This window comes from Dipodomys ordii, unplaced genomic scaffold (genome assembly GCF_000151885.1).
Source record: "Dipodomys ordii isolate 6190 unplaced genomic scaffold, Dord_2.0 Scaffold138, whole genome shotgun sequence".
NCBI lineage: Eukaryota > Metazoa > Chordata > Mammalia > Rodentia > Heteromyidae > Dipodomys > Dipodomys ordii.
Genome location: NW_012267354.1, coordinates 2302875 through 2329918, shown reverse-complemented (window position 1 = coordinate 2329918; position 27044 = coordinate 2302875). Strand labels below are relative to the sequence as shown.

At 40.2% G+C, this 27044-nt stretch overlaps 12 non-coding genes across 12 annotated transcripts; 4 read left to right on the top strand and 8 right to left on the bottom strand.

Moving 5' to 3' along the window:
* Positions 1 to 337: 337 nt before the first annotated feature.
* Positions 338 to 409, bottom strand: Trnaa-agc. Its single transcript has one exon. It is a non-coding gene; the product is annotated as a tRNA-Ala (tRNA).
* A 1361-nt stretch (positions 410 to 1770) lies between these two features.
* On the top strand, positions 1771 to 1842 carry Trnaa-agc. The gene has a single exon. It is a non-coding gene; the product is annotated as a tRNA-Ala (tRNA).
* Positions 1843 to 4494: 2652 nt separating this feature from the next.
* Trnaf-gaa lies at positions 4495 to 4567 on the top strand. The gene has a single exon. It is a non-coding gene; the product is annotated as a tRNA-Phe (tRNA).
* Positions 4568 to 5239: 672 nt separating this feature from the next.
* On the top strand, positions 5240 to 5313 carry Trnat-agu. Its single transcript has one exon. It is a non-coding gene; the product is annotated as a tRNA-Thr (tRNA).
* A 908-nt stretch (positions 5314 to 6221) lies between these two features.
* On the bottom strand, positions 6222 to 6294 carry Trnaf-gaa. The gene has a single exon. It is a non-coding gene; the product is annotated as a tRNA-Phe (tRNA).
* A 5465-nt stretch (positions 6295 to 11759) lies between these two features.
* Trnaa-ugc lies at positions 11760 to 11831 on the bottom strand. Its single transcript has one exon. It is a non-coding gene; the product is annotated as a tRNA-Ala (tRNA).
* A 2439-nt stretch (positions 11832 to 14270) lies between these two features.
* On the bottom strand, positions 14271 to 14343 carry Trnav-cac. The gene has a single exon. It is a non-coding gene; the product is annotated as a tRNA-Val (tRNA).
* A 1490-nt stretch (positions 14344 to 15833) lies between these two features.
* Positions 15834 to 15905, bottom strand: Trnaa-agc. The gene has a single exon. It is a non-coding gene; the product is annotated as a tRNA-Ala (tRNA).
* A 2196-nt stretch (positions 15906 to 18101) lies between these two features.
* Trnaa-agc lies at positions 18102 to 18173 on the bottom strand. Its single transcript has one exon. It is a non-coding gene; the product is annotated as a tRNA-Ala (tRNA).
* A 2190-nt stretch (positions 18174 to 20363) lies between these two features.
* On the bottom strand, positions 20364 to 20435 carry Trnaa-agc. Its single transcript has one exon. It is a non-coding gene; the product is annotated as a tRNA-Ala (tRNA).
* A 2696-nt stretch (positions 20436 to 23131) lies between these two features.
* Positions 23132 to 23204, top strand: Trnar-ccg. Its single transcript has one exon. It is a non-coding gene; the product is annotated as a tRNA-Arg (tRNA).
* A 3734-nt stretch (positions 23205 to 26938) lies between these two features.
* Trnal-caa lies at positions 26939 to 27044 on the bottom strand. Its single transcript has 2 exons — positions 27007 to 27044; positions 26939 to 26984 (listed from the first exon to the last, which is right to left on the bottom strand). It is a non-coding gene; the product is annotated as a tRNA-Leu (tRNA).

The window sequence follows — 27044 nt, the reverse complement described above, 5'->3', positions numbered from 1 at the left end:
TATACCATTTAATGAGGGGCCAACACCATTAAATGGAGAAAAAGACAATCATTTCAAGAAATGGTCCCAGAAATATTGGATATCCACATGCAGAATGATCTTGGATCCTTACACAAGACCATATAATAATAATAATAATAGAAAGTAGACCACTGCCCACAAGTATAGAGTTCTTTTTATGCAGCTTACTTTTTTTTAATGTGGGTACAATGCATTTAAATGTAGGTACAATGTATTTTGATATTATTCACCTCTTTCTCCATCATCCTCTTTCCTATAGCTATAAAAACTGAACAGTACTGCAGAGTGAAAAGCTACCTAATGCCAAAGAAATTCCTGGAGGTGCTGGGGATTGAACCCAGGGCCTCATGCATGCTAAGCATGCGCTCTACCACTGAGCTACACCCCCACTGCTCAAAATCTTTCTTCTGCAAATATTGTACTGGTGTCTTTTGCTCTGCCTGTGAGACTTTTATATCTGAAGTTTATACACAAAGATCCATCATAGAGACTCTGTATGTGACTTCATTCTTAAGTCCCGAAATTGTGTTCTAACTCGCAGCTGCACACATAGTTAAGGCAACAGTAGAGGGGAAACCCCATCAGAATAATAGAAAAGGCAGCAGATGCGGAAGAGCAAGAGAATCAGAAGACCAGAAGAGGCTTGACAAGGGAATCAAAACACCTGTAAGGTCTTCCTAGGGAAGTATTTTAGATAACGTTTGGATAGGAACTCTCATTGTCTGTCCTGCGTTTTCTACCAAGTAAGAGAGAAGACTCCATTCTTCTAAGTTAAATAGACTGAAAATATAGATTCCACAGGAAGATTCTATATTGTCCCAGATTTCCGAGGTTTGGAGAACTGTGCGTTCTTTGCTGCATAAACCGCTGCGCAGAGCCAACGCGTTCGGCGCCCGGAACCCCTTCCTCCTCTACAATGGTCTCCGGGTGCCTTTAGTTCTCAGAAGGTAGGTTGATGATACTCATCCAACCTTGTCGATCTGCAGAATCATCTGGGAAGTTTCAGAATTATAATATATTCCTCTCCCACCTCACTGAGTCCAAACTTCGTTTTCTAGGGTGTCTACACGCACGTTTTGAATAAAGGCCAAACATCTACTTTTTGCGCCCCAAGAACAGAGGCTTTGGGAGTCGGGAAGTCTTACCAAAAGCTAAGTCGTTTTCTTTGTTTACTTTTTATACGTCTCGTGGTTGAAACAATTGTTGTTGTAGTTACGGGCGCTCAAACTACAGAAAAGACTTTTGTAATCTTTTCGCTCTTTGATTCCTGGGGCTTCAAACAACTCGGGGTGCCATGCCTTGGTCAGAACGGGGCTCCGCGTTTGCAGGATGCTGGGCACGGTGGTTCTACAGAACCGCTCATTTGATGCTATTGCTGTGAACGATTCCATCTCCCTCTTATTTCCCTACCTGGACTTGTGTCCTAAACAGCTTTCGTGGTATCGATCTTAGTATTCCTTGACTCTGTTGTTTATGTTTCTCTGGGGACATAATAGATATTAAAAGGGAAGTGGGTGAATCCGATTATATTCCTGGGACTCGCCCGCCCGGGAAGTTTGCTGGAAGCGGTCGTTGGGGTTCAGCAATTATGAAAAACACTCACAGAGCTAATGGGAGCTTCTAGTCCGGAATGAAAACTTGAGGGTTTCAAAAATAGCTCAACTGAAGAGCAGATGCTGTTACTTCAGCTAAGTATTGGAATATGGGCAAATGGTTCCTGGTTTTCTGTAAAGTACCTTGGAAGTCATTGGGGGTGTAGCTCAGTGGTAGAGTGCGTGCTTAGCATGCACGAGGCCCTGGGTTCGATCCCCAGCACCTCCATGTGTTGTATTGTTCGGTACCTTTTGTTTTTTTACTGCTATATATGACCATGAGGAAAAAAGATGATGGGGAGGGAGGTAATATCAAAACCGATTGTACTGCACCAAAAAAAAAAAAAAAAGGAAGCACTGCATAAAAGAACTTCATACTTATAAGTAATGAGTTACTATCTGTTCACTTTCTTTCTTTCTTTTTTGCAATTTTATTTCTTGTGTTTATGTGGTACCAAGGAATGGAACCTAGGACCTCATGCATGCCTGGCAAGCATTCTACCACTAAGCCACATTCCTTTCCCTTTTTCTTTTTGCATGATCTTAATGATCCAACTTCATTGTGCATTTAATGGTCTTGGACCTCTAGATGAAAATGATTTGATGGCATATCTGAAAGCTTATTTCTGAGCTTTCTATTCTATTTTATCCATCTTTATTCCATCAAGACAGATTCAATCCCAACATTGCCATACTAGGAAAGTCATGTTGGTTGACTTGTTCCCTACCTTCAATTTTTACTTTCTATCACCAGTAGGCTTAAAAAAATTATGATCACACAAACTTATTCATTTTAGTACATGCTAAAGTTTATTATTTAGATCAGAATACATTTATGTTTAATATGAATAAAAGTCCAACAGTACTTTCTCTGCCAATTAACCCTTTTGGCTGATAAGAAATTTTTTTTTGCTTTTTATAGACTGTTTTTATATGCCATAAAATCTTATTTCTTTAGCATTTTATTTAAATTAATAAATGTAGGGCTGAAGGTGTGGATGATGCCCTGTGCTTGAACTGTAACAACCCCCAAAATATATATGGCTACATACAAATCACCAAACATATCCTTTGTCTCAGACATGCACCTCCCCCCTTTCTTCTACCCCTCCTGGCCTTAGCTTCCAATTTCTGATACAAATGTATGAAAGTAATAATGGCTGGATCTACTAGAGCACATTAAATTCACTATTGATATAACTTGTTCAATAATATATATTATGTGCTTGAAAAAGTAAAGTACTTGCTTAGCATATAAGAGGTCATGGGTTTGACCCTGAGAACAAAAAAATAAAGGATGCATTCAAGTATTTCTCATGGACTAATTGTTGAGGCAAATGTGAATAACATAATAAATAACCATAGGCTTAAATTTCTCATAAAATTTAAACTTATTCAAATAAACCTTTTTCTGTTCCTCTTATAAGTTTACCAAAATTGGTTATAATGTATCTTCTCAGATTTCACTTCTGGTTAGAATGAATTAGTATTTTTTTAACTTCTTAGGGAAGTTATTTTTCATCTATGGTTGTTCCATGCAGATGATTTGTGCTGTTTATTTCTTCAGTCATTTTAAATTCTTACTGTTTGAATAAACAAAGGATAAACATTATTAACAATTTTTGACTTATTAAACATTATACACAATCACTTGCCATATATTTAAATTAAATATCAATGTCACTCCTATTATCCTCTCCTCCTCTATTAACTATTCTCACCCAGTTATTAAATCTAATAGTCTTTTTTTTTTTTAATTTAATTTTATTTTATTTGTGAACATACTGTACAGAGGGGTTACAATTGCATGGGCAGGATAATGCGTACATTTCTTACCAAGCATTGCAGCCTCCTCCTTTTTTTACCCTTCCCATCCCTTCCCAGCCTCCCCCCTCCCCCAAATCTAATAGTCTTAAACAGGTTTATTTTCTTAAGTATACATTTCTTTGGATATTACAATTAAACAATTTTATTACCTCATTATGGTAAACATTTCCCTTGCTTGACTAACCATGAGCCAATCAGAAACTTACTTATTGAAGTCTTCATGCCTTTCTGTCATGATGTTTTGTCTCACCACAGACCAGAAACAATGGTGCCAAGGAATCATGGAAATCTCTGAAACTATGAGGCAAGATCAATCTTCCCTCCTTTTAAATTGTTCTTTCAGTGACAGAAAACAAATATGAATCTTAAGATGATTTACTGACATTCTTTGAAAAACTTAGAAGAGTTTTGTGTTGTTTTGTTGTGTCAAGGTGATGTACAAAGGGGTTACAGTTACATAAGTAAGTTTAAAAAGTACATTTCTTATCAAACTTGTTACCCCTTCCCTCATTTTTATCCTACTTTCCCTCCCCCCCACCCTTCCCAGAGTTTTTCTTTTTAAGTGAAGAAAAACTTGTTATGGGAAATGCCATCTTTAATTTTCTAACTTCCTGACAGTTGCTTTTATGTAAGTGTGTTTGTCCTTCAGTATCCACATATTCTGTATTCTTTTAGCAAAGTTGTCATTGTTTAGTTCCATTTTTTCATCATCTTTGAACATTAGGTAAGACCAAAGTACAAAGATAAGAGAGAAATAAGGAACCCCAAGAATCTTTTTTTCTTTAGCTTTTTACATTTTGGGGCTGTGTGTAGGTCAACTGCCAGGACTACAGGGAGCAGAAATGCCTTCTTTGAAAACATGTCGGCCTCTTCCATCTATCCATTCATACTGCCAGGAATCAGGTCCAATCGACAGACACAGAAAACAACGAATTGCAAATCTTTCTGGGTAAGCAATTAAAATCGAGCAATTTCTGAAGCATTCATAAAAAGGCGGGAGGAAACTGAAACTAAGTATTGTAAAAGAAATAGACAAAAGAGCACTTCTGAACTTGCCGAGATAGCTCAGTTGGGAGAGCGTTAGACTGAAGATCTAAAGGTCCCTGGTTCGATCCCGGGTCTCGGCAAGGTATACTCTTTTCATAAACTCTCTGTTCTGAGAGTAGTGTGACCTTCTTGAATCAAGTATTATTAGCTAAATAAACTTCCTAACTGTATTTCCTATTCAACTTGGAAAAAATCGCTGCTTCCTTTTTGTCTTTGCTTGTTTTTACTTTTTAACCAATACTGAACAGTGAACCCAGGGCTCTATAATCGTTAATACGGTTGAAATTCAGTAATGAAGTCGATAGTCGAAGTCCTCTTTTATTGTTTTGTCATATTGTGTATAGCTGATAGAATGTCATAATATGATACTGAGGTGTGCGTGGTACAGCAGGGAGATGAGAGTTACCTAGTCACTGTCACTGCAGATTGAGGAATTTCCATCCACACTATAGCAAAGCCCAAAGGAAAGGGCGTCGCTCCACGTCTCTGCAGCACCTACCTCAGTCCGTACAGACCATCAGGAGTTACAGAAAATCCATACATGAAGGAAGGAGCTGTGCTGAAATAAGGCCGTGAAATATGGAATATAATAATATTACACATAATATATGTATATATGTAAAGCTGAGTTTCTTATAACTTTCTCGCATCGAGAAATGTTCTTCATTTATGTGGGCGTTCTAATAACATTTTTCTACAGTATTATGTACCTGTACTCTCTGATAAAAGGAAATCAAAAAGCACATGGTGTGGGCTCCGTGGCTTAGTTGGTTAAAGCGCCTGTCTAGTAAACAGGAGATCCTGGGTTCAAATCCCAGCGGGGCCTTACAGGTGACCTTGGAAGGATTCTTCTTTCTAAAACCTCCTTTTCTGGTTTCTTCTACTCTCAAACTCCTCTCCAATCCCGAATTTGTGCATTACAAGAAACCTCCAAAGCAACCAGGTTTTCTTACACCCACTCAACTTTATGAGAGAAGCAAAGCGGTAGTGCTTTGAAGACAGTGTCTTACCTTGTTTTGGGGGGTTGTTAAAATTTCCCAAAACTCACTTTCCATTGGGATTTTCTTGTGTGGTATTAGTTCATAGTCCAATCTTTATATCGTGTGAAGACCCGAGAACGATAAATTGACGTTCAGTGTGTGGATGTGGGCGAGGATTTTAATACAACGGTCGCCAGGGTTGAGGACTATAATTCAACTGGGGGTGGGGTTGTCAAAGGAGAAGAGGGGTTAGCTGTCTTCAAGAAACTTGTGACACTAGGATTCTCATTTAATACTGTTCAGCGCCAGCTACATAATGCACAGAGGCCCAATGCAACTCAAGGTACCAAGTCGAGTCCCCTACTCAAAAAACGTTCGACAGTCGCCATAAAAGATACTAAAATACAAATCTCTCTCTCTCCCTCTCTTCCTCCTTCCCTCCCTCCCTGCACACATGATGGCATTTTTAGAATTTACTCTTTAATGTCATTTTAATTAAGACATTTTTAAATTATAAATTCTCAGCACAAAGTTTATAGAGTTCATTTTTAATTTGCACAACATTAAAATTAAAAATTCAACCGCAATCGCTGTGTGGATGAAGATGGGGGGGGGGGACAAGACACACACATTACACAGGTTCCCATTGCTAAAATCCCATGCTCTGTTGTTCTACCACATATCAATTATAAAACACAACTTGTAAAATATGGAAAGTTTGTAAGGTTGACAGGGATCAAAGTAAACAAAAGTCTGCCGAGACCCGGGATCGAACCAGGGACCTTTAGATCTTCAGTCTAACGCTCTCCCAACTGAGCTATCTCGGCTACTTGTGGGTGGACTTTTTTGTGTTTTTTTTTTCTTTTTCTTACTTCAATTGTTTTCACCTTTTTTTTTTTTTTAAGAATGTTGCACATTTTTAACTGCTACTGTTGGATGAGCTTGCCTGCTAGAAAAAGTTAAAACCTATTGTTTTCTACTCATACTGTTGGATCTAATTCCTGGCAGGGCGGGGTGGAGAGGGAAAAAGGGATAGGTATTCCAAAGAACGCATTCCATGTTTCACATCTGGTGACTGGACCCAGGCAAGTTCAGAAAATTAAGAAAACTAAAGAAAATTTTCTTGGTTTTCCCCCCATCTTTGTTCTTTAGCCTTTTATAATTTTCCAAGATACTAAAAATGGCACCAAAGCTAATTGCCCTTCATGTGGGTTCAATTCCATCTCCTGATGACAAATCTAGTGGGCTATTTTTTCTCTTCTGTTCTCTCCTCTTCTTCCTGAATGCTGTAGAAGCCTGGGGACTACAATCAGGGTGGTACTAAAGGCACTTCACCAGATCACATTTAGAAGAGTAGATAAAATGTTAGAAAAACAATGGGTGTTAGTGAGTAGCTATCTGAAAACTGTGATTGAAGAAATGAAATTAAAACTATGCACTTTTTATTCCCTTGGCTAGTGGGAATCAAATTCAAAACGTCATACATACCAAATTCAAAACGTCATATACAACACCTTCTACCTCTGAGCAACATCATGATAGTTTCTCTTGGAGATACATCTTGAAATGGTAGTGTTAGTATCAGATTAGAAAACCTAATTTTTGGCAGGAGGAAATCCACTGAAATAAATCTAAAATCACTGAACTGGACCTTGCATAATTACTATACCAAGAAAGAGATGATTGAATTACAGACCAAGTGACAATTCATCTACTCCTAGAATATCTCCATTCCAGGCTGAAAAATTATGGACCCAAATGCCAAACCTTAATAACCCCTAAAAAATGCAAAGCAGTCTGTCATGACAGGAAATAGATCACTGGTTGCTTGGGAAAGAAGAGACAGGAGTTGAATCTAACAACCACATTCCCCTCTCTGACTCTTGTTTCCTTGCCTGCTTTTTTTCTGGACTTGCCAACATGTAAACAATTTTCAAGATATGAAATTGAGGGAAATAACTAGAATAAGAAAATTTTATTTTCATTTTGCATATAGGATACCAAGATGCTTCCTGGATTTAAGGTAAAGATACTTTGGTCTTTACTTGTAGATAGAAAGGTAAGTTAGTCAGACTTCAGTTAGCCTCACAAAAAAGGGGGAAAAAAGAGAGAGGGGAGGAACTTTGTAAAGAATACAGAGTATGAGCATCTTTATTACTGTCGTAGCATAATAAAGAAAGAATGGGTGCTTGCTATATGCGGGTGTAGCTCAGTGGAATAGCTCATTCTTTGCATGCATGAAGTCTTAGGTTTGATACCCAACACCTCCACAAATGTCATATTTTGCCTGATTTCTAATAGATTGTATACCATACATTTAGTAATGTAGAAATCACTGTTGTGCTTTTCTGCTTTTAATTGCTTCATTCTTTCTGCTCAGATGGAAAGGAAATATAAATAATGCAGTAACACAATAATTAAAGAAAAAATCTTACAAACACCGGGAAGGCTATCAGATTATCCAGTTTTTTCACTTCTGCTACCATTCTATTTATGAGACCAAACTAAAGAGAAAAAACAAAAAGCAAAAAAAGAAATAGGAACTGAGTGCCATGGATCATGCCTGTAATCTTAACTACTCAGGAGGCTGAGATCTAAGGATCACAGTTTGAAGCCATCCTGGGCAGGAAAGTCAGTGAGACTCTTACCTCCAATAAACCACTAAAAAGCCAGAAGTGGAGCTGTGACTCAGGTGGTAGAACACTACCCTCAAGCAAAATACCTCAAGGACAGTATTGAAGACAACAAAAAGGAAAGATAGATAGATAGGCAGACAAATAGACAGATAGATATGCATTTATTTTTTTTTAGCCACAAGAGCTAATCCTATAGACAGGACACAGCAGTGTGAAAAGTTAGTGTGCTGTAACTAGAATTTTCCAGATCCCACTATCTCTGGGGGAAAAAATTAGATAGCAAGTCAAATGCCTTGAACATGAAACTGTTCACAAAGCTATGTCTCATACCTGAAATAGAACACAAACTGTGAAGAGAGGTCCTGATTTCTCAACTGGGAATTAGAAAATGAGGAAACTAAGGAAAGCCCCACCACCCACCTGAATTAACTTTGCAAACAAAGGGTTGCATATTCTCTGTGATATGGACATTTGGCTTTTGACCAACTCAAGTAATGGAGAAGTCTTGGCATCTATGATACCAACCATCTGCTTATCTTTTCCCTTCCTTTCCATTGTATCTAAAATCTTGGAATACAGATGCTTAATGCCAGATGTTCAACACAAGCTCCTATAGGCAGGAGACATTGTCAATAAATCAATCACTGGAGAAGTCAGCAATATCAGTGTCATTGCTTTGCTTTAAGGAGTTCAAAGTCAACAATATTTGGGATAAAATTGAGGGCTCTGTAAAATTAGTGTCAAATTCGTTGCTCTGTAGATAGCATCTCAATTATTCTAAAAGGTACAGTGGTCTTGGTGACATGTCTAAAACAAACACTACAGGAGGTATTTCAGTGCAAGGAGCATTCAAGTTTGACTTCAGACTGGAAAGGAAGTACATACACTATGTTCCAGTCAGTGAGATCTGTCATTACAATGCTCCCGCTGTGACGTGTACCAGATGATTCCTTTTACTGATTGAAGAAGGAAGCATTAAGACACATAGTATAATGTCATTGCAACAAAAGAATTTTTAGGAAACAAGTCAAGCTTGTAGTCCAAAATGAAACTTCCTTTTAAAAAAAATAATAAATTCTTCTCCCTGCTTGGCCAGATTTATTCACAATACTCACCCCTCCTCTGCTGCCCCCTCCCCTCATTTTCTCCCAGCATTTTTTATTCTCATTTGGCCACACTGCTTCCTTATTGAATTTAGTTTCTGGCTCAGGAATATCAGAATCTCAGTCCCAAGTCCATTCCTCATTCTCAGTCACTCAGATGAAAATTTCTGCACATTATTTTGTACCTTAATGACAGAGGTGATGGCAGTTGAAAGCAAAACAACTGGAGACAGAACATCTTTTAACTTGTCTGTTGTCAGCCTATTGTGGATAAGTGTTGGCATAGACTCAGCAGGATTTTCTTGTGCATTTTTAACTTAATTGGTGGCATTGTTTAAATATTTCCATAGATCTTTGGCTTTGTTCTTTCAAGTGTCCACTGTACCTCCAGCAAGACTTCCCATTGTAAAGGTTTTGCTAGGTCAGTGAACCTTGCTTGCGAGCTGCTTGCTGATGTATTATTCATTTCCTTAATTAGGCAGAATGTCAATTGTTTTGAGTTAATAGAGAGACTTCATCTTACTTCATGGTGGGTTGCTTGCTCAGCAAATGTGAGATTGCATTGGGAAAAGAAATTAAAACTTAAAGAATTTTGAAGTTGTTATAACTGTGATCATTTTTTTTCTTTCTGAAAGCTTTGTGCAAGTGTGGTGGAGGCACTGGAGATGGAACCCAGGTACTAGTGCATGCTAAACACATCATCCACCACTGAGTTATAGCCCTAGAAACAGAAGAGGTGCTACACTTTTTCACATTACTGGTTTCCTTTATAGTCTGACTGATAATCTGTCATGACAAGGTAGAGAATGTTTACTAAGCTTTCTTTCTGTGTCTGAAGTCTTATGAACCAAACCTTGTTTTGAAGCACTGTTAAGAGACAAATGCATCATGCACCAAAAGCCTCTTTGGATCTTCCCTTGGTGGTGGTCTCCTATAAGGACTATTTCCAACTAACTGTGACTTCCAGTACCCCAAGAGAAAAGAAAATGTCCCCAAATTGATTTTGAGGGGGCATGTTTTCACATTATCCTTTCCTAAAATATCTTCCTCCACCGACAAAGATTCCAGAAAGATACCAAAAAACAGTGCCAGAAAATACAAAGACAAGGTCTTGAATGATTCTGAACACAGATTAGGACATAAAAATCGTCTAAAATGATTAAAGATTTAACCTTAAGACAACAACAACCTGCAGTGTACCAATTCAACAGGTAACTTTCTAAAATCTGAAAAAGAAGGTAGCTGACTGATTAGGGAAGAACTGTCAGAACCACTATGTTTGGGTCTTAGTTTGATCTGTCAGTCATCACCTTGTCTGTTAAGGTCTGGGGTTTTCCCAAATGCACTTATGTGAATATCTAATTTGATCTTTGCAGCGTCTCAATTTGCATAGTCATTGTTGGACTCGTTCAAGCATCTAGCAAAGACAATTTATGTGTGTTTTAGGAATGACCCTATTTCTCCACTAAGTCGAAAAGTGGGAAGGTTCTAAATACTGTAGGAGACCTAAGAGCAATGACAGAAATCCTGTGAGAATAGAGCATCACACCATTGAAGTGAACAAGCTTCTTCATATAAGATATAGAAGTTTCCAGATAACGTTTTAAGATTAAAAGCAAAAAATGGAGTAATGAGGAAATGTCGGAAGATGAATCATGGGACACCCATTGAGAATATGTTACTTATATTCACCACTGCCTCTACTTTGGTGTTTGAAGGCCTCTAATTCCCTTGTCAGCACCCTGCCACCCACTTATCTGAAAAGACATCCGATCCACAGCAGCCCAGAGTGGTTTTGTTTTGTTTGTTCGTTAAAGATTTTTGAGACATGATCTCAGTTGGTAACCCCAACTGGCCTCAAACTCTCCACCCCCTGCTCAATCTGGCATAGTGCTGGACTTAACAGATGTAAACCAGGCTCACGGCAATCCAAGACTCATTGTTGGATCAAACTTCTCACTGTGTTCTCTGCACTGGTCGATTGAGACTGGTATGGAAATCAGTAGCATATTCCCTCTCATTCTCTTCTCTCTCCTCCTCCCCCTCCTCTTCTTTGACTCCCACCTCCTCCTTCTTTTCCTCCTCCTCCTCCCCCCTTGGTCTCCCTCCTCCTCCTTCTCTTCCTCCCCCTCCTCTCTCCCCCATCCTTCCCTCTTTTATGTGTGTCTTTTGCAGGAGAGAGGGTGTGGGGCGACACAATACCCCTCCCCCCAAGGATTCCCCCGTCCTCTCTTCTTGTCTTTAATAATGGGGCAAAACGGGAGCCTGCATGAACTGCCTGCGAGGCGCAAGCTTTTATGCGAGTTCAAGAGACGCCCGTAGAAATCCGCTCCTGTCCTGCCCGCCGTCTATTGTCTGCTCTCTGCGGGTAGACGACTCTTTATGAGACGTTGAGACTCATAGGCGAGTCGGGAGAGGTTCAAGGCAATCCGTTGTGTTGTGTCGTTTTTACTACATGTATGTGGGAATAACACAGACAAAAATTAGGAGAGCTGAATCTGTGTCTCTTAAGGAATAAATTAGAACAGAACTGAGTCAGAGCAAAAGCGTACATGGAGGTGCCGGGGATCGAACCCGGGGCCTCATACATGCAAAGCATGCGCTCTACCACTGAGCTACACCCCCTTCCCTTACACCGCTGCTCTTAGTGCTCACCTAGAAATAAGTTTTATTTTTCAGAGGCTGCAGGTTCCTTCTTCGGCTTTGGGAAGAAGACAGGCGCTCAGTGACCGGCGGCAGACACTGATTCTGGAGAGCCTTGGACTGGAAATGGAGGGTAGTAGATTTGCAAACGTGCGTTTGATAATCTCCAGACATTTCTATCTGTGGCTTGAAAACAGTTGAAAGGAGGTGTGAAGTGTCTCCCACGGCGTTTGGCAAGAAATCAAGTTCCGATTCTTCTGATTTCTTCCAGATTACCTCTTAGCCCGAGACACTGAGCAATTAGAGAAACTTTGTTTTTTCCTGCTTAAAATGCTTCATAGTTGCTGTGGTTATGGTTTGTTCAATCGGAATGGTAAGGACCAGATTTGACGGGAACCCGTCAGCAAACCCAGGATCAGCAAATAAATAAATAAATAAACACCACACACACCCAAAAAAAACCCACAAAGCTATATCCTACACCTCTGCTTTACTTTCAATGATGCAGCAAGAAAGGAATAGAGGATTATTTGGCATGTTATTTGCACGTTCTTTTTTTTTTGTCTTCCCATTGAAGAAATCTCAAGTGAATTAATCCTTTTCCATTATTTTCTTCCTTTTACTTGTCTTTCTTATGCTGATACATTCACTCTGAATGGTGCAAAGACCCAGGCATTAGAAATGGGAATTATAATGTGTTTCTTTCCATGAAACATATATTTTTGTTTATTTATGCTGGTACTGGGGATTGTACGCAGGGTCTCCTACTGCCTTTTCCACTTACAAAACTATGCCTTAATTCTAAGAAGTGATTAAGTCTGGGATTTGGCCACTCAAGTTGATTTCAAACATTGATTCTCAAATCTCAGCTTCCTGAGTTGCTAGGTTTATAAGTGTGAGCCACCAACACCTGGCACAAAATACATTTTCAAAAGTGTGAGTAAAGTAGTAATAGATAGGTGGATATATGAATGTATGAAAATATCACAATGGGTAGTTTTCTAAAGATTGTCTCTAGGCAATTTCCAAACAACTATGTTTCTGCTCCTAAAATATTCCACCCCGTTAGTCCACTTCCAAGGCAAACTACTTGGGAATATTTTCCCCCAACCACAAAGAAAGTTGTTGGGACAGAACTTTGTCTTAGATCTTCAACCTCAATCTGGAAGGAGATTTCATAGTCTCAACATTTTATTTGTGTTTTACAAGAGTACATTTGAATTCTTGTCTGTAATATACTCAGAACTCCTAAAAATGCAAATAAAAAAACCCTCAAATTTTAATTAGAATGGACAGATTCATATGCACTTCACCAAAGGGGGAGGGTGTAATTCAAAATAGCTATAAGCAATATAAAGGTTTACATCAAGAAAATGTGAACTTAAAATATAATAAAATAGTATCTGCTTTCACTAGACTCACCTGTCCTAGAACTGACAATATCAAGTGTGGTTGAGCCTGGAATGTTTACAAATTTCTGAGAAACTTATAACTCTACACTGGGGAAAGTATATTTGAAAATATAGGCTAAAACTAAATAAGCCTATAACTTTTGATCCAAGAAAAATTTGTGAGCATTTCCCTTGAAAGATGTTCACAGGCCTATTTGTAATTGAGTTAGACTTTCTATCAAAACAAAAGCAAACAATCAAACAAAAAACCCTAGGAGCACTCAATGTCCATTAATAGAATAAAATAGTATATTATGTTGCATAGTTTTTATGCAATGAGATACACCATAAAAAGGACTAGAAAAGAACTACTGCTAGAAGCAACAAATTATATATAGTTCTTAAGGAATGTTTAATCAAAGAATCCATACCCAAATCAGTATGTATTACCATGGCCTGAATGTGTCCCATGTAAAATTAGGGTGTCCCCAGTGTACTATTATTAAAAGGTGGGGCTCTTAAGAAGAGATAAGGGTATGGGGGCTCTGTCCTCACATTGCAATATTTTGTTTTGTTGCTCCTTTCTGTTCTTCCACCTCTGAGTACATGTGGAAACAGCAGAAAGAGTTTCATAAGACTCTAGACACTGGAGCCCTGATCTGAGACTTCTCAGCCTCCAGAACTGTGAGATGTTAAATGTGTGTGTGTGTGTGTGTGTGTGTATAAATTATGGTCCCAGATGTTTGTCATAGTGGTACAAAAGGAAATGCTTCTGTTCATTTTATTGAAAGGAAACATGACTGTACTCAATGGTAAAGTGCTTTAATATGGCCAGGGTCCTGGATTAAATCCCCAGCACAAAGAGGGAAGAAGAGAGGAAGATGATCTATCCATCTATCTGTCTAGCTATCTACCTATCTGTAGAAAAAGAAAGAAGAAAAGAACAGAATGAGTCACTCCCACCATCTTACTTATTGGTGTTTAAATTTAGAGCTCGAATTGTGACACTATCCTAAAAGGGTAAAGTTCTTGTTTCCGCTCGGTTTCGAACCGAGGACCTCTCGCGTGTGAGGCGAGCGTGATAACCACTACACTACGGAAACCCCAATGCAGGCAGGGCAACCCTGTTTTCTGTGATCTAGGGCAGGTAAGATTTGAGAATTTTACTTTATTTAAATCAACTGTGCATTTAAAATAACAAGAACATCCGCCTTAGATAGCTTTTAGATGTAGGCACGTCTTAAATCTCTACTAGTTAGTTGTTTACTTTCTCCCTCCGCCCCCCCCCAGTTGTTGGGGTATCAGGGAAGCAAATCCTTCCATAGACGCTCTGCCACCCAGCCACACACCTCCAGCTCACCAATGTAGGTAGGGTCTTAAGTTGTAGTTTGAAAACTCTACAACATTAGAAAATCTATGTTCCCCATTCAAAAGTGCGAGCAAGTCGTATTCCTCTTGTTGAGTAATAATAGTAACAATTTCAAGAATTTTCAGGGAGGAAAGAATTGCTGCTGTGAACAAGGGCCACTTGTAAAGCAAATGTTTAATAAAAACCATCAATATGTCTGGGCAGTTTTAAAGCACAATTCCCCATTGCAGAAAATGGGATGCTTTCAGAATGATTATTTCCCATGATCGCTTCAGATTTAAGATTTAGAGGATTTCCTCCCCAAAACATTTTCGATTTCCTTTTTTTCTTCTCCGGTTTGTGAGGCCTGAACCTTCCCAGAGACAGAAAACAATATTGATCCACTCTTAACTTAAACCCCAGCAGCTCACCTAACCCCACCCTACCTCACCCCACAACACACCATATCACACATAGACACACTGTTCAGCAGTCTTTGTTTTTGTTTTCCCGTGGAAAAGAGTGGGGTTGAAAAAGCTCCATTGGCTGACATTACCTTGTTAGGGGAAATGAGCTCGGCAAGGATAAATACATATATTTTCTCTCAGATGTAATCTGGTGGGGGGAGGACATGAAGTAAAGGCGGACAACTAGGGATATGAAAGAACTAGGAGAAAGCAAGGAAGGGAATGGGATAAGGGAAATGTAATAGAGGAGATAGTTATACTTTATATATACACATGTAGAAAACCCTCAGTTAATTAAAGTACGCTGAAGTTAATCAATATACACTTTAAAACTTCTGAAAAAGGCGGGGGGGGGGAAGCAAAAAGAGGAAAGAACCTATTATGATTGGGAGAATCAAGTTCCTTATTTGTCTTTACAAAAAACAAATGAACTTTCCTCCAGACTGATTTTGGACTCTGGAATTCAATCTCTTGTCATTTTGGACTGGAGGTTTGCTAGCAGACCTGAAGAACTACTAGTTCTGTCTACTAGATTTGGGCTGCTTTTTTTCCTCATTCGTCAAAAATTTTGTAGTTAAACAGTGACTATTATGTGACAGAAAATTAAATGACTTGCAAGAATTGATTGGAGAGAATAACAGACGGATAATATAGTTGCTACCAAATAGTCTGTGGCTCACAGATAGCTTCATCTGTGATACAAGTTGTGAAAGATCACAGACAGCCTTGACAAACACACACAGTAAAGGGAAAATTGTCCAACGACTCTAGAGGACACTGGAGGTACTGGGGATCGAACCCAGGGCCTCGTGCATGCTAAGCACGCGCTCTACCACTGAGCTATACCCCCGAGACGTCAGCAAGTGCTCCAAAAACAAGAATTAGTGACATTTTTTGGCAAAAGCGTGAATTAGTGACCATCTTTAAGTCTTTGATGATTAAATCGAAATAATTGTCTCTTCTTGATTTTAATTCAGTTACTTTTAAGTTCCTTACACCATGCCCTTCTCTGTCTTTATAGATATAATAGGAGAAAGATAAGTTAAATATAAAATAAATACCATTCCTAGTTTATAGTCAGCCGTGAATAAGCCATCCTAAGGTCTTTTTCCCATCACATTATTTTAACCTGGAGCATGCTTCTAGTCTGTGCTTTAGCATTTCACATACACCATCCTCTTGAGAATTTTCTGATTATAACTGGCTGTGTTTGACTCTTAGAAACTTATTGCTTTATATGCCTCTCCCATTTGAAAAAAAAAAACTCTTAAAAAAACAAAAACCCTCTGGAGAGGTTTCACAGCTGGATGGTATTATGCCCCAAAGTCTGGGTTCAATCCCTACTACTAAGGAAAAACAAAACAAAATTAAAAGCACAATCATTCCTCCTTGTGAGTAGTTAGTGGTTAGTTTGCAGTTAGGACTTTTCCCTAGAGGTACAAAAACTCTGGACCACTTTTAACCAAACTGAGGCACCTACTCAGTGGAAAATATTTGTCCTTAGCCTGATCTTTGTGCAAAAATACTCCTACTTAAGACTTCATGTATCTGGGTTACATCTTATACACATTCTTAAAACCATAGAATGGCAGCTTTGGCATGTGCAGATCCCTTCCAAAACTGCCAAGTCAAGTTCCCTCATTTCCCTACTATCTGCCCACTACTGTGACTACATAGAAAAAGTACAATAAGACTAATTTGAGATCAAGAACTTATTTACTGATGGTTGTGATACACAAACAAGTACATGTTTTCCATGACTCTTAGAATCCAAGGTTTATTGCCCTGGCCTTCAAACTTACATAGAAGACACAGAAAGTAAAAATCTACCACTGTTTAAAGACCTTTTGTTAATACAAACAAGTCCTTAAGAGTCGGTGGGGGCTGGTGGGAAGGCAGCTCTGAGTTCTGACAACTTTTCCTATTTACAATGAGGCAAAGTACAAAGACACCTAACTTCCCAGTTCACATTAGAAGTGAGTACAAGATTTATTTAAAAAAAAAAAATCTAATGGGAAGGGTAAACAAAGGAGGAGGCTGCAATGCTTGGTAAGAAATGTACGCATTATCCTGCCCATGCAATTGTAACCCCTCTGTACAGTTTGTTCACAAATAAAATAAAATAAAATTTAAAAAAATCTAAAAGAAAACAAATACTTTATTTCATCTCCATTCATATATAGTGATTCCGGAAATTAAAAAAAAATTCAGCAACACAAACTCATTTGCACAATTTTTTTCTTTATAAGATTAGACACAGCCACAGATATGATCCATCCCTTTAAGTCATGGCATTCAAGCTAGCGCTTCTTAAATTTTCTGGCATGGAGGACTCACGTGGCAACCCAAATAAAAGGTGCTGGGCACTCTGGAGAGCTAACTTGGAGCTGAGCTGGCCCTTTGAACAAGCTCCCAGATCAAGCATCTGAAATATCCCTTTCCTATAGAGGGCGCAGCTGTCTTAGATAAAATTAAGCCTGTGAATCGTGTAGGAAAGTCAGAAATTCTCGGTCCAGAACCACGCTGGACGTGGAGCTGTGGGCTTTGATGGCCTCCAGCTCCAGGCGCGTCCCGACGGAGCCATTCCGGCGCAGAAGCGCGCTGCCCCTAACCTTCCTGGAGGAGAATCACCTGCTGGTCTTCCCGCCCTGCAAGGGTCCACGTTTCTTCGACTTGCGCAGCCTTGCACAGAGTGATCGCGGACAGCCAGGGCCCAGAAAGACAAAGGGACTAAGAGACATGTTTGAGAGCTTGGGCTGTTCCTCGGGCTCAATCTTCCCATCCGTATCTTTTCTTTGCAGCTTTTTTTTTAACCTAATGCCACCGGAGACGAACCTGCTTGTCCAGTTGGAGCCTCGTTGCGGTTGGGGCTTTGCCTTTGTGTTCTGGCTCGGTCTTTGCGAACGCAGCTGCGCTGCGTGATGCCCGAGCGCGAGTAAAAGCGGGGCAGAGGTTGGGAAATGGATGGATCTGTGTGAGCGCAGGGGAAAGAATAACGCAGTGAAAGGGCAGCGGGCGGGGGACACCACGGATGGCAGGAAAACATTGGAGGTGCCGGGGATTGAACCCGGGGCCTCGTGCATGCTAAGCACGCGCTCTACCACTGAGCTACACCCCCCTGACACAGCCGTGCTCTCGGGAATACATTCAAAGCAGAAAACTGCTTTTTTTGAGTGATTTCATTTTGCTGTTTTTTGTGTTTTTTTTTTTTTGTTTTTTTTCCATCGCAAGCTGGATCCGGGGACCCGCCTCGCAGAGAACCAAATCACACTGAACTTCTAGATGGAAAGGCCCTCCATTCGTACTACAGGGGTCTTCCCACTCGGTCACTCTGCACTCAATGCAAACACAGTCCGCACTCTCCCCTCTGTTACCCCGCTTCGTAAAGAGTCACAAAGTCTAACGTAGGATGAGAGGGAGACAGGTATGGAGATATTAGCTCCCAGATGAGGAGAGAGGACAAAAACAGATGCTGTTTATAAAGTAAATTTCAATTTATTTTATAAAATGCATTTAGTGTTTATCACAACTTTTCTGTTTGCTCAAATGATGAAATGGAAAACTACAGGTTCATTTCACATAAGACATTGAATGCCTAGAGCTTAAAGGAAATAGAAAATGGAATTCAATCACACATTAAAAATAATAACCAGGACATCCTGGTGGGGTTTATTCCAAAATTGCAAAGATCATTCACGGTTAGGAAAGACATTAACACGGTCCATCACCTTGACAAATACAGTAAAACTGTCCCTGGGCCCGGGTGCTGGTAATGGAAGCTATTCAGGAGTTTCAGACAGGAAGCTCACAGTTTGAAGCCAGCCAGTACAAGAAAGTCTGTGAACTATATATCTCCAGTTAAACACCAAATAAATAAGTAAGTGCATACATATATCAAACAAAGCTGGAAGTGGAGCTGAGCAAAAGAGCTCAGGAACAGCATCCAGGCCAAAAAAAACAAACAAACAGAAAACCTGTCCATGATTGTCTCCAGAGATGCAGAAAAGGTAAAAGACAAAACCAATGTTCATTTTAATTAGCATGCATTCATTTTACAATAGGAGGTTTCATGGTGACATGTATACAATGTATCCCAATTACCCTCACTGCCCTGCTATCACTCTTCCTCTCCTCTTCCATTGCATCCTTTTGCATAGTTAGCCCTGGGTCTCCTTGACTTTTATACATGTCTCTATGGGCATTAAGTCCACACCGTTTATCCAAGCTCCCAGTATTATCTGCCAGAACAGTTGTGAACTGCCTTCCCCAAGGCCTGTTCTGATTCGACCGTCCTTCTTAAGAATCCAGAACGCTAGAGTTTGCGTCCTTAGGCTTGACAGGTGGCCCAGTAATGGGCTCTTACCAGGGTTATGCATAGGAAATATGTGTTAAAGGATCACATGTGTGTCTGGGGCCCTTGGATCAGGAAAGAGGTGAGAATCGAAGTGTGTATTATTAGGTGTTTTTTTTTTTACATTCCCCTCCTGTCTTCAAAATTTTTTTAATTTTCTTTATGCAATTGCACAAAATAGGTCCCATATAACAAAGGCATCTCGATCAGTGTCACCATCTCCAACAGTCCCACCCACCTTGTCTCCTCTTTTAAAACGATCTGAACCAAGTGCTTGCTTCTCCCAATGAGGCAGGACCAAAGGCCTGAAGTTAATGAACACTGTCACAGGTTTCTATTTAGATCTGAACCTTACATGACACTAAAATTTACTCTGAGTAGAATCAGGAACAGTAACACCGAGTGAAAAAGGAAAATGCACGTAGAGTGCCAAAATGGGGTGGGGGAGGGAGGGAAGAGAGGGGAAACGAGGTGGAGAATGTTAGGAGGGAAGTGGGGGATCAGTTTTCCTGTCCTCAGGAGCTGCTCCACAAACTAAGGGCTGTTAACAGAATTTCCTATGGATCTTGCAAGCCATATTTCTTGTTCTTTCATAATGGTGGTAAGGATAACGAATGTGATTGGGTTTGTTAATCGGGTGCATTGCTTGTTTGGGGGAGAGGGGCAGGGGCGGGGCGGCGGGTAGGTGGGGGGGGGGGAAGTCTTGAATCCCGAACAAATCCTGGCTTCCAGTCCGGGTTCGTCTGTTTCCTGCCAGTGATCACAGTTCCCCTCCCTCCCCCCAGGGAGTGCCAAGCCCCTAGAGCACAAACGCATCTGTACTAAAAGCAAAAGATACTGGATTGTTTCTGTTTTCTTTGACTTCCAGGTGAACTGGAACTGATCCAGGACGGGGGAAAAAATATCGACAAACCAGAGAGAAACAGCCCTGGATTTGTCTGCAAACGTTGAGAAAAGTGGAGGTGCCGGGGATTGAACCCGGGGCCTCGTGCATGCTAAGCACGCGCTCTACCACTGAGCTACACCCCCTCACAACACAACTTGCCTCCAAATTCTTCTATGACCTGTTACAACCAATAGGCAGGCTACACTCCACGATGCCAAATTCAATCTTTGAGTCTTGTGTAACAAAATACTGCCTCGTACCGAAAGTCTCTGTTCTAGATCCGGGATCCCCCAGGGCCTCAGCCTGTCTGGATGGCTGCTTTCGGGGTAAGGGGATAAGAGATTGTCTGGCTTGGTCACCCCTGGGAGAGGGCTGAGATGGTGATCTCTGCTTTTTAAATGGGGGGGAAGAGGAATAATAATAACAATAATAATAAGCAAAAAAGTATTTAAACGCTGCCGTGGGGATTGGATACATTAAGAGGGGGAAGATGCGTGGGGGGTGGAGACGGACTGAAGATCGGCTGCCGCCCGCCCGCCCGCAGTGACGGCTCCTGAGAGTTCCCACGCTGCATCTCGGGTTCGAGAACCCGCGTGGACTGAGTGCGTCTCCCCGGGCTCCGAGGCTCGGGTGCTGAGAGCCACCGAGACGCGCGCGGGAAAGAAAGGCGCACGGCCGCACCCGCGGTTATGGAGCCCCCTTCCGGAGGAAGCCTTCGCGGCATCGGAAGTTACGCCAAAGGAAAGCTTTTCCTTTTCTTTTTAAAGGCTTCATCTGCAACTATGATTATCGTTACAAAGCTCTGTGCTGATTCCAGGGGTCCTTGACACCCCACTACCCACACTCGATGCAAACACCGAGCATTTCCGACCGCTCATCCAACTGTGGTATAGTGGCCAACTCAGTGGATAAATTACCTAAGAAACATAATTAAAACAGTTTTTTCCTGGTATCATCCTGGAGACTGAGCATTTACAACCTCTCCAAAAGAAGGCCTGGGAATCTTGTGTTAGTGAATTTTATCATGTGAGCTTAGAAACAAATGAGCCTGAAAAATCTCCCAATGATCTCTAGATGTTTCCAGTCAGAATGTCCTGGATCCCCATGGCCCCTGGGTTTCCTCCAAGTACTGGAGGTTAAGGAAAGTCCCATGTTCTAAAGTATGGAAGCAGAAGGTAATGGTCCTTATGGTCTTGCCTGTCACAGAGTGTTGGTGTGTCAGAATCTTGAGCAACTGGCTGATGAAATACCAATGGAAAACATTATCCCCAGATTTTCTAAGTTTAAGCATCTTAAGCAGACTTTGTACTCTGAGGCACAAATTACTATCCCCATCTACAAGCACACAAATTGATGTTGTCCCCTTTCAGGTGAAAAGCTACAAATACTTGCCTGGTCTCAATTATTTGCTGCATTCATTCTAATGCAGCTTTTAGAATCAAGGTTAAGATGTTTTTCTAAAATGAATTGGGATGTTTTTTCCTCTTTATGTGCTTAGGAATTTATAGATCTCTGAGTGGCAGGGAAACACAGGTTATTATTTCATATTTTGTGCTTACACTGAGATATCCCCTACTCCCACTCTGTGGTCTCTCCTTGATTAATAATTTTAGGGTTTAGCCTTCAGTGAGAAGTTAAAATCCATAGTAGACACATTTAAAATGTTGACAGAAAGGTTCAGAGATAATGAAGTTCATCTTTGCCTGCAAAAATACTACAGGAGAAACTACTGGGAGAAAAACAAAATGGAAGGCGATGAGGAAAAGTCTGTGGGTAAAAGTGTAGGTAGGAAAGAAATTTGGCTCTGATTTCATTTTGTTTTAAATAGCTTGAGGTTATCAAGAAACCAAGACTGGGGGGGGGGAGGCTGGGAAGGGATGTGAAGGGTAAACAAAGGAGGAGGCTGCAATTCTTGGTAAGAAATGTACGCATTATCCTGCCCATGTAATTTTAACCCCTCTGTACAGTATGTTCACAAATAAAATAAAATAAAATTTAAAAAAAAGATAAAGCAAAAAAAAAAGAAATGTATTCATTATCTTGCTCATGTGATTGTAACCTCTCTGTAAGGTATTTTCACAATAAAAACATGCAAAAAAAAAAAAAAAGAAAGAAACCAAGACTATGTAAATGGTGGTATCATGGCTTTACTTCTAGGGCTGGATATGTTACATCTTTCTAAGCTATCCATATTTGATGACCACAGGATTCCACCCCACAAAACTATTGCTCTGTGGATTAAACCATAGTGCATCAGTGGACATCTTCTTGTCAAGAGCAAATCAAACATGAGAAGTTGCCAAGCCAAGCACAGAAGTAATTCAAGCTCCATGAAAATATCTAAAAAAGAGCCATTCGCCATTCGCTCTTTATTATAATATTATAACTTATTTATTTTCCAGTCTGGGGTTAATCTTGCGTTTTCCAGCCAAACCATCTCTGAAGTTTCCAGGTTATATTTCTTTTAGGAATCCTACCCTCCAAATATCAGGATGATTTTCCTTTTCCTCTGTCTCCTTTTCTGAACGGTTGTGTGACAATGGCAACTTGATCTTTGACCTGAGAATCTTTCTTCTGACCCTCTCTCTCAAGTCATTCCTTAGTCCAAGACTTCATCAGGTTCACATTTAAACAATTATCTAAGTAATGATACTGTAATAGTTCCTGAAACCTGTTTTAGATGGTTCTTTAAATGGTTAACTTTAAGTAAAATTTAATTAAAGTCAGTTGTTTTGTTTTTTAAATCAAGCCAGATCTTCACAATCAGCGTTGGAAAGGCCCCTCCCCCACCTTTGTTACATTTGTTTGGGTCTTACGTGATCTAACTTCCTCATCGCTTGGCCGCGTGGCCTAATGGATAAGGCGTCTGATTCCGGATCAGAAGATTGAGGGTTCGAGTCCCTTCGTGGTCGGGAGCTTTTTGCATATCACCATTTGGATCTGAAGCAATTTGGACGATACTTAAATTTTCACTTACAACATTTTCCTTGTCCTTCTGGTTATTCTCACCTGACTGCTGGTTCACAAAAAAGAGTAATAACAATTATTAACCAATACATAGGAAATTCCTGTTGGGTGGCAAGTGCTTTGCAAGTGAACAAGAAAAAAAAAAGGGCCTGTCCACAGGAAATTTCCTTTCTACTACTTTGATAAAATCTGATTAATACTGGGAAGAAAAAAAGATTTCAAGTATTAAAATTTGCTTCAAGACCTATGAAAAGAAATAAGCAAGAGGCTGAGAATAATAATAATAAAGACCACCAGCTCCAAGTGTAGTTCATTGATAATGTCCCTCTCTGAGGCCCTGGGTTTGATACCTAAAACCTAAAAGCCAGTCATTCCCAAACTTGACACCAGCAGAGGTTAGTGTTCATTGAATACACACATTAAATGCATGTTTCCACATAATACTACAAGACATTTGTTAATGTTCCTATTTTAGAGAGGAGAAACTGAGGCTTAGGAAGGTACACTTTTTAAATTTATTTATTTTGTACAAAGCTACACAGTTAATAATTGGTAAATCAGAAAAGTAAGCCAACTCTCTTTCCCAGCTATCTCTTTCCCAGCTCTCTCTTTCCCACCTCTCTTTCCCAGTTCTCTCTTCTCTTTTCTAGCTCTTTTCTAGCTTTTTCTCAGCTCTCTCTCTTTCCCAGCTCTCTTTCCCAGGCCTTTCCCAGCCGCGCAGAGTGCCAACCTGGCCTGGTCCCAGCAGGTCTACTGAATAAACCTACCCCTTACCTGAAAAAAAAAAGAAAGAAAGAAAAAGAAAAGTAAGCCAAGATATATTATTTTAGGGGGCACAGGTTCAATGTTTAAATCAAGGGTTTGTGGAGCTGTGGGTGTAGTTCAATGATAGAACATTGGTTTGATCCCAGAACGACAGTCAGTTAATCAACCAATAGATTTTTGCCTATGAGCATGGTAGAGTTTCATGTGTGTATATATACACATATATAACATAAAATTGCCAATTTAATAATTTAAATGTAAAAATAGTATTAGCTGGGCTTCGTGGCTCATAACTGTAATCTAAGCTACAGATTTGGAGGGAAAGTCTGAGTGAGAAAGTCCATCTCCAAAATGACCAGCAAGAAACTGGTCTGAATCATTACTCTTCTGTACAATACCTCTATAATAAAAATAAATAAATATATAAAAAAAGAAAATTGGTCTGCAGTTTCCATGGTAGTGTGCCAGCTGGGTAAAGGTAAAGATCTGAGTTCAAACCCAAGTACTTGAGAAAAAAATATATATATATACACACACACATATTCAATGGCATTAATTACTCACAGACTTGAGCAACTATCACAACAATCTAGCCAAGCAATTACTTCTAATTCCTTCAGCCCCTGTTCACCTACCACTCATCTACTTTCCATCTTTATAAAATTGTCTATTCTTGATGTTTTATATAAGAGGAATTATACAATATTTGTCCTTTTGTGTCTATCTCAGGAAAACATTTTTTAAGATTCATGCATATTGTAACGTATTAAAACTTCATTCCTAGTAATGCTTAGCATATATGAGGAATTGAGACTCAATATAGCAAAAAATAAAACATTAAAAAAAGAGTAGAGGACTACAAAGTCAATAACATCACCAAAGTAGGATTAATGATTACCCAAATCTGGACTCATAGGGACATTTTAATATATAATCTCACTATATTGTTTGGTGCATGTAGTAGTTCTACTGATCAAAGGGAAAAACAGAGTTCTGAGAATGGTCAGAACATAGCAGCAGACACACTTTTAAAATCAAGGCATTCTTATTGCCTACAACTTTCTCAGGAAATATTCTTTCTTGTTCCCATTCCCTGGGAAGTACGTCACTGGGATAGTTCTGGGAAGCTTCCCTCACTTCTTCTGGGGTACTGTCTCATTAAGAAATTCTTCCTGCCCTTTTGTACGTGTTGGAACCAATAAACAATTAGATAATGGGGCCTTATCAAAACTCCTGTGAAAATGTAATCCCTATATATTAAGAGGTGTAACCAGAAGGAATCTGTAAGAGGTGACAGAGTGTTGTTGGCTCTGTTAGTTGATACTTTCATGTCTATCGTTATATGCTACTCTCTCCTCCAGACACTACAAAGTCCCCATCAACATTCCCCATTTGATGAGGTCCTTTGACCTCTGACCGCTTAGCTGCCAGCCAGCGTGAGCTGAATAACAAGCTGATTAGCATATATTAATTGTTTCATTGAGTCATTTCCAAGTATTTGTGGAAAGTTTCCGGATCAAATTCATCCTCTCCACTCTCCCTCATCTTCTCTTCTTCTAAAACAATTTCAATAGGTTCTGTTCCTCTATCACATATAAATATAAAGTAATTGGACCACAGTCACCCGCTCTGCTGGCCTTCCTGCTGATATTTGTACCCCCACAAGTTTTCCTGTGATTCATTGCTAGCACTGCTCCGTTGCATTCATTTTTTATTGCAAGTTGTCTCACCATCTGCCTATCATTGGCAATTACATACTCGATTCCTTTTAGAGGCACCTTTGAACCAAATTATATATTAAAGGTGGCTCTTAAAACACTCTATTTTTTTTTATTGTGAAAATACCGTACGGAGGGGTTACAATTACACGAGCAAGGTAATGAGTACATTTCTTATCAAGCATTGTTGCCTCCTCCTTTGTTTCCCCTTCCCATCCCTTCCCATCTCTCCCCGCCTCCTCACCAAAGTTGTGAAGTTCATTTTTCGACATAACGACTTGTACATCTCATTGTTGCAATGGGTCCACCTGTATCCCTATTTAAATCGTTTGTTTTTTTCCCTTCCCCTCCCCAAAATTATACCAATATCAAATACAGTGAAAACAGGAGTTATACCGTGGGGGAGGGACATACAAAGCAACAAAGAAATAATCTTATAAATATTTAAACACTATTTTGAAAAACAACAACAAAAACTCATTTTGATCCACAGAACCCAGAGCTTAAATCAGGTAACGTAAAGTCACACGCCTTCAAGAAAACTTTACAAACCTTCTGCCATTCTATGATTAATACTTCATTCAAAAGTTTGTTTGCCCCCCCCTTTTTTTTGGAGGGAGGGGAAAGAAGCACTCAATCCCTGAGCCACAGCCACAGCTCCAGACAGTGCTCACTTCCGACTGAAGAACCCGGACTATCAGCAGATGCAGCGCGAGTGGGAACGGGCGTGATTGGTATAGGAACAGAAGAGCACAGGGCCGGTTTAATTTTTCTCTAGGGATGGCACGACCGACAGACCGTCAGCCAGAGTGGTGAGGTGCATGGGTAGCAAAGCGCTTAGGACGTCTTCAGGGAAGAACGGGCATCTGGGGAAAAGCAGGAGGGAATCCCGGCCAGTCTCCGGGCGGAGAACCCTGCAGCCCAGCGTTCCCGGATTCTCACACCTCATCCTTCCTGCTCCAGATCAGATCCCCCTGCAGTAAACCTCAGCCTCTTTGCCCCCCGGATCTCGCGTTTTTTTAAGCAGATCTCGGTACTTTCGCTTCTAGCCTTTCAGTTCCTATGAGTCTCTGAAAAACATAAAAAAGAAAAGCCACGCAGGTATATAAGGTTGTATAGATGCAGTGGAACGCTTGGTTATGTACACGGCTCAAATCAATGTTCAAAAACGGAAGGTAGAGAAAGAAAAAAGTTTGTGTCAGAAGTGGGATTCGAACCCACGCCTCCATTCGGAGACCAGAATCCCCAAAGCAGGGAAGCTGAGCTTGAGTCTGGCGCCTTAGACCACTCGGCCATCCTGAC